The sequence below is a fragment of the Mobula birostris genome, chromosome 15, assembly GCF_030028105.1.
Source record: "Mobula birostris isolate sMobBir1 chromosome 15, sMobBir1.hap1, whole genome shotgun sequence".
Taxonomy (NCBI): Eukaryota; Metazoa; Chordata; class Chondrichthyes; order Myliobatiformes; family Myliobatidae; genus Mobula; species Mobula birostris.
The window spans coordinates 52,316,609-52,323,588 of record NC_092384.1 but is presented as its reverse complement, the minus strand read 5'-3'; the positions used below and the strand labels follow the sequence as shown (position 1 = coordinate 52,323,588).

Genomic DNA, 6,980 nt, shown 5'->3' with positions numbered 1-6,980 from the left:
ACCCGTGAAAGTAAGGTGACAGGATTGTAGACAATTTCTGGACTTGTGGTTTAACCAAGAAAACTAAATGATTTGCCTTGAACATTCAATTCCACTTCAAAATTTCAGCAAGGGGATTTCAGGAATTTCAAACAAGAGAAAATCTGCGGGTGCTGAAAATCCAAGGCAACACAAACAAGATGCTAGAGGAACTCAGCAGACCAGGCAGCATCTATGGAAAAGAGTAAACAGTCGACGTTTCAGGCCGGAACCCTTCATCAGGAACTTCTCATCTTTTTTTCCAGACCTGATGAAAGGTCTCGGCCCGAAAGGTCAATGCAGGAAGGTAAAAAGTAGACTAGAAAGTTATTTGGTCTGGTGCATCATATTTCATTCACGCTCTCCTACTAGACCAAATCAGTGCTATTACGCGACAATGTTTGGTGTAGTCGAGACTTACAAAAAACAAAACGGAATCTCCTCAAATGCTGATCTTCGACAATTGCTGGTGTCCTAGCAACACCATTCCTCAATAATCCAGCGCTGTCACGGGATTCCAGACGTCATTTCCGCCGAGTTCGCTTGTGTCAAGTGACAGGTGACGTCACCGGGAGTTTGGTCGCGGCGGTGGGATAGTGAATCGCCGAGACGGAGAGGTGAGAGCTGGGATGGTGGTGAGGGGATGCGGGAGTCTCAGTACCCGCGTACGGTGCCTTTCCCTGACCCGAGTAAAAGGGCATTGAGCCCCGATAGCGCATTTTCGACGGCGGTTTGTTTATGTTTCTGAACCCACTTCTGTGTTTCCGTACTTCCATGGCCTCTGAGGCCTAAAATCGGAAATCAAGGAAGCCTATCGCTTTTGTGTAAAGTTTGAACATGACACCGAGTTTGATGTTTCACCCTTCCAAAATAAGTGATAAACTTACGAGAGTAAACCATCCAACTTTGGAGCTCAATTTGATGGTTGTCCTGATCGAGCTTGCGAAACTTAATTCCTTTATTAAAGTAGAGATTTCCTTTAAAGTCGAGGTTTTAATTGAGACTACTTCGCAAAATTGTTTACTTATGAGGGTAAATTTCTAACAGTAGTCAGCTTTGTGTAAGGCGGCTCTTTCATCAAAGTTCTGTGTTTTTATTTTCAGAGACCCGAGCACAAAGTATAGCTTGGCACAGTCTTTAAAATGAAATGTGAAGTTGTAGATGGGGATAAAGCTAATATTGTGAGGAGTAGCACTTCATTCACTGTCCAGGCATGTTTTCAGCTTTTGGTACTCAATATTGAATTCAGCATTTTGATATAATCAGTAAATCCTACTTGTTTTGTTTGAAACATGCCAATTGTAATGCAAGGTCATCGTTAGTAAGTGTTCTCCTGAGATGACATCATCTGGATTTTGGTTCCCACTCTATCACGGATATTCCTTTATTCTTTTCACCCCTCCCACTTGTTTTCACCTGAAAACTTCTCCAATTCTAATAAAGTTTTAACTTCAGGACCTTCCACAGACGCTGGCTGATCTGGTGGTCTTTGTTTAGTATTTCAAGTTGCCAGCGTCTGTATTTCTTTTTGTAATTTTAGTTTATGGGAAAGGCATTTCATTCCTGCTTGTAGGACTTTGCTGTTCTCAAACCTTTTTCGCCACCTTTATAACAGCATGGCTAAAGTTGTATGGCGGTTATGCAGTGGGTCCATAAAGAGAAAGAGCTACTTTGTTCTGATACTGAGTTTAGTGGTCAGAAGTCATCTGTGCATTTTGTAGATATCTGATATGTACATCCACTTAAGCCATGTGGATGCCCACGGTTAACTATCCATACTGGGTATTTTTTCTAACTACATTTATCAAGCATGCAACTCTGAGATTTGTGTTCTCCCCACCCCACCCCCATCTCCTCTGCGGGCGGCCATGAAACAAAGAAATGCCATGGAGCCTGTTCAAGAAAACATCATGCACCCAACATGCGAAAGAAGAACAAATTGTGTAAAAAGCAAGCAAACAGCACAGAATATCAAACATCAAACCGGGAGTTCTGTAGCATTCTGTCTCGTTCAGTTCAATGCTGCACTGGCGGGCCATCCTTCACTGAAGCACCCTAGTCTGCATCGACTGCCCTGATCAAACCATTCAAAAACAGCAAAAAAAAAAGTAACCAAAATCCAGAAACACATGCAACATGAAGCTCAAGAGTCTCCCTAAACAAGTCCACAGCCTCGCCGATCAAACCTCGCAATGTGGATCCTGCACTTACCCCTGACAGTAGCCAGCGAGAGCAAGAGGAATAATGGCCAAATGCAGGCAGGTGGCACCAAGCATCCGCCTATCCTCTGCTCTCGTCCTCGTCGACTTCATACTTGCTCAATGCCTGAATTGAAGAGAAGCAATGGAATTGATCATGGGGTTGTGCCCCATCTGCAGGCTGCACACTCCGCTCCAAACCTCACTGAAGTCCCTTGAAGGCAGCGAAGCACTAAATCGCTCAATCATTCGCGAGGAGCTGTGGGCTGTTTTCTGGAGTTAGGGTATAAAGCAAATATTAAGTTCAACAGCAGCCGTTCTTCAGACATAGACATGGACTGTAGATTAAATTTAAAATGCAGTCCTGAACAATGGCTTACCTGCAGCTGTGGGCACCAGCTAATTGAAAACCAGACGTTGCTGATTAGCATTCATTTTGGGTTTCTGGAGTGTGGGTGCAAAGAAGGAGGTGTGTGAAAACTATATGTAATTCAAAGGAAGCATTGTATGTACATTGTAACTATATAGAATTGTGCACCTTTTACCTTTGATCTTTAACATGTAAAATGTCATATATTGTTTGAATAGGCCTCTTCTTCCGAGAGTGTCTCAATAAATTGCCTGCTGCTCAATTTTGTTGAATGAAACATTTCTGTATCCACTAGCTTCAGTGTGTGTCTGGTGACTTTGTTCACGTTACAACATGGGCCATCATAAACAGAAATTGCCTTGTACGTTTGTATATATCATAGCCCTTTGAGAACTATTTGATAGACTGTTATCTCATTATATTTTTGTTTTCAAAGGGATTGCATGGCAAACACATTTATCATTTACATGAACAATTAATTGATAAGTAATTTGATGAAATTGGGTGGCAGAGGCTTTGCTGTTCCTTTACCACCTGCCATGGGTTTAGTCTGACAGAAATGCCTTTCAAAGATTGGTTACTGGTATATTATATGCCCTAATTTCACTCTGTAATTCCAAGGAATTTAAATTATTTTATAGGCATCCGTTAGTCTCGTGAGACAATGGATTTGCGCCTTGGAAGGTTTCCAGGGCGCAGGCCTGGGCAAGGTTATATGGAAGACTGGCAGTTGCCCATGCTGCAAGTCTCCCCTCTCCACGCCACCGATGTTGTCCAAGGGAAGGGCACTAGGACCCATACAGCTTGGCACTGGTGTCGTCGCAGAGCAATGTGTGGTTAAGTGCCTTGCTGAAGGACACAACACGCTGCCTCAGCTGAGGCTCGAACTAGCGACCTTCAGGTCACTAGACCGACACCTTAACCACTTGGCTAAGCACCAACACTATTTAAATTATGGAGTTGTATTAAATTATTGGTTGACATTGATACTACTATTATTGGCTAGACATTGATGTTACTAAATTACATCGAGCAGAAAATTTCCATTGACATTGATTGACTAAAAACAAAGTGATCATTAAAAAGTTGTACGCTATCACTGCTCCAATGTGCTGCTCAGACAGGATCTTAGCTGAAATCATTATTGGCAGCAATAGTAGTTAAAATCATGCGGTCAATACTACAGATGCCAATAACATTGTTGAATGCGTAATTAGAGTTAATGTTTGAAATAGTGGCATTGTTGGTGCTTAATAATAGGTTCAATAGGTTGTGGAAGTACAGGTGGATCCTAAGATGAGGGGTGATTGAAATGGGCACCTGCATGATTAAAATTGTACATCTCCCTCAGCTTAAGAACATCCAGTTCATTCAACCGTATAAATAAGTGGAGACCAGTGGGATTGATTTGCTGACTACTATGGGACTGTAGGCATCTTGTCTGTGTGAGGAACTAGTTTGTGGCTTCACCTCAGACTTGCAACATTTCAAGGAACTTTCCCCACTGTAATCTGGGAAAGGTGCATGGCATCTAATATTTTCCCCTCCCCCTATTTTGTATTTTTCTGTCTATTGCAATTGTGTACTTTCAATATGCTTTAGAATGTTTAAAAGGGTGATAGCATACATTTTCCTCCTCCAAAAATGGGTAAAATTGGTGGGAGGGTGGAGAATTTGCTGCTTTTGTGAATATTGTTAAACGTAGAGCAATGTGGAAAAGACTGAAAAGAGGATGGTGATAATCAGCATAAGGTTTAAAGGCAAAAATGGTTCAGCACAGTTAGATAAGGTGACAAAATTAGTGTTATGCAATGCTTGCAGCAGAGTATTTAATTAGTTTGTCCAATAAGGAAATGGAATAAACAGCACAGAACTGTAACAAAAATGTTTTACTTGTCTATGTAGAACAGTCCATGTTCTAAGCCTTCCCTGGTAATGCTTTCCAACTCTTCCCTCACATATCATGGACTGCTACTTCATGCATACATGCTGAGCTCGTCAATTTCATCAACTTTCATCCTGCCCTTAAATTCACTTGGTTCATCTCTGATACCTCCCTTCTCTTTCTTGATATCTCCGTCTCCCATATCTGGAGACGAACTGTCTACCGACATCTTTTATAAACCTACCGATTTCCATGGCTATCTTGACTATACATCTTCATACCCTGTCTCCTGTAAAATTGTAATTCCCTTTTCTCAGTTCCTTCGTCTCCACTGCATCTGTGTGTAGCCTCTTGAGAAGCTGTCCATGAGGCGTTGCAGTTGCTCTTCAGAGTGTAAACACGAGGAATTCTGCAGATGCTGGAAATTTAAGGAACACACATCAAAGTTGCTGGTGAACGCAGCAGGCCAGGCAGCATCTCCAGGAAGAGGTACAGTCGATGTTTCAGGCCGAGACCCTTTGTCAGGACCAACTGAAGGAAGAGCTCGTCCTGAGGAAGGGTCTTGGCCTGAAATGTCAACTGTACCTCTTCCTAGAGATGCTGCCTGGCCTGCTGCGTTCACCAGCAGCCTTGATGTGTGTTGCTCTTCAGAGTGTGTTGCCAGTGCCACATCGTCTGCAAACAACATGTCCCTGATGAGTACTTCATGAACCTTGGTTTTTGCCCTCAGCTGGGACAGACTGAGCAGCCTCTCATCCAATCTGGTGTGGAGGTAGACACCATCAGTTGATGTTCCAAAGGTGTGCTTCAGCATGACTGTGAAGAAGATGCCAAACAGGGTGGGGGCAAGCACACAGCCCTGTTTCACACCACTGCGGATGTTGAAGGCCTCCGAAGAAGAGCCGGGGAACTGAACGACGCCCTTCATGTCTGTGTGGAATGACTGAACTATCCTGAGGAGCCTCGGGGGACAACCAATCCTGGCAAGGATTTTTGAACAGGCCGTGTCTGCTCACAAGGTCGAAGGCCTTCGTAAGGTCAATGAAAGCGACGTAGAGTGGTTGTCTTTGCTCTCTGCATTTCTCTTGTAGCTGTCGAAAGGAGAAGATCATGTCGATTGTGGAGCGTTCCGACCTGAAACCGCACTGAGACTCGGGATATACCTTTTCGGCTATTTTCTGCAATCTGTTCAGGACCACGTGGGCGAAGATCTTCCCACCGATGCTCAGCAAGGAGATTCCCCTGTAGCTGTTACAGTCGCTTCTGTCCCCTTTGTTCTTGTATATGGTGACAATGTTGCAGTCTTTCATGTCTTGCGGCACTGCTCCCTCTGTCCAGCACTGGCACAGTAGTTCGTGCAGGTGGTTTAGCAGGGCGCCCTTTGCGCATTTGATGGCCTCTGGTGGAATGCCATCCAATCCTGGTGCCTTCCCAGTGGGCAGGCTGTCAATGGTTTTACTCAGCTCTTCGGCAGTCGGCAATGCATCAAGTTCCTCCATGACAGGCAGGCATTACATAGCATCCAGCGCGCTGTCCGAGATGCTGTTTTCTCTGGAGAAGAGTTCAGAGTAATGCTCCACCCACCTCTCCATCTGCTTGCCTTTGTCATTGATCGTCTCGCCTGTTATGGTTTTCAATGGTGCTGTCTTGCTCTGGGTTGGCCCAATGGCTTTCCTGATGCCCTCCTACACTCCACGGATGTTGCCTGTATCAAATGATGACTGAATGCTTTCGCATAGTTGTAGCCAGTAGTCATTTGCACAGCGTCTGGCTGTTTCCTGGGCCTTGCTTCTTGCTGTCCTTAGCGCTTGCAGTATTGCCTGGTTGGGGTGGCGTTTGTGCTCTAGTAGTGCAACCAAATACATATTTACTCCCACACCCTTTCAATCCCCCACTCTTCACTTTCTGCAGGGATCACTCCCTTTGTGATTCCCTTGTCCATTCTTCCCTCTCCACTAATCTCCCTCCTGGCAGGTACCCCTGCGAGTGGCCTAAGTGGTACATCTGTCCATCATTTCCTCAACCTCCATTCAGGGCACCAGAGAGTCCTTCCAGGTGAGGCAACGCGCCACCTGAGAATCTGTTGGGGCTGTCTGTTGTGCTCCCAATGCTGCCTCCTCTACATTGGTGAGACCACTTTGTCGAACAGCTGTCCTCCATTTGCCAAAAGCAGAATTTGCCGGTGCCAGCCATTTTAATTCCTATTCTCATTCCTGTTCCGACATGTTGTCCATGGCCGCCTCTTGTGCCACTATGAGGTCACTCTCAGGTTGGAGGAGCGACACCTCATATTCCGTGTAACCTGCAAGCCGATGGCATGAATATTGATTTCTGCTTCCATTAAAAATAATATTGCTTCCCTTTCCCTCTTCTTCTATCCTTTGCTCTGGCTTCTTACCTGTTCTCACCTGCCTATCACCTCCTGATGCCCCTTCTCTTACTCCTATGGTCCACTCTCCTCTCCTGTCAGATTCCTCCTTCTCCAGCTCTTTACCTTTCCCACCCATGT

The 6,980-nt window shown here is 44.8% G+C and overlaps 1 protein-coding gene across 3 annotated transcripts in view; it reads left to right on the top strand.

Annotated features, from left to right (window-relative positions):
* Nucleotides 1-555: 555 nt before the first annotated feature.
* Nucleotides 556-6,980, top strand: part of ist1 (IST1 factor associated with ESCRT-III) — a 29,959-nt gene continuing 23,534 nt past the window's right edge. For all 3 annotated transcript variants that reach the window (XM_072279794.1, XM_072279795.1, XM_072279793.1), the window contains exon 1: nucleotides 556-635. The gene's annotated coding sequence lies outside the window, so the exon portion shown is untranslated. The remainder of the gene's footprint in view (nucleotides 636-6,980) is intronic.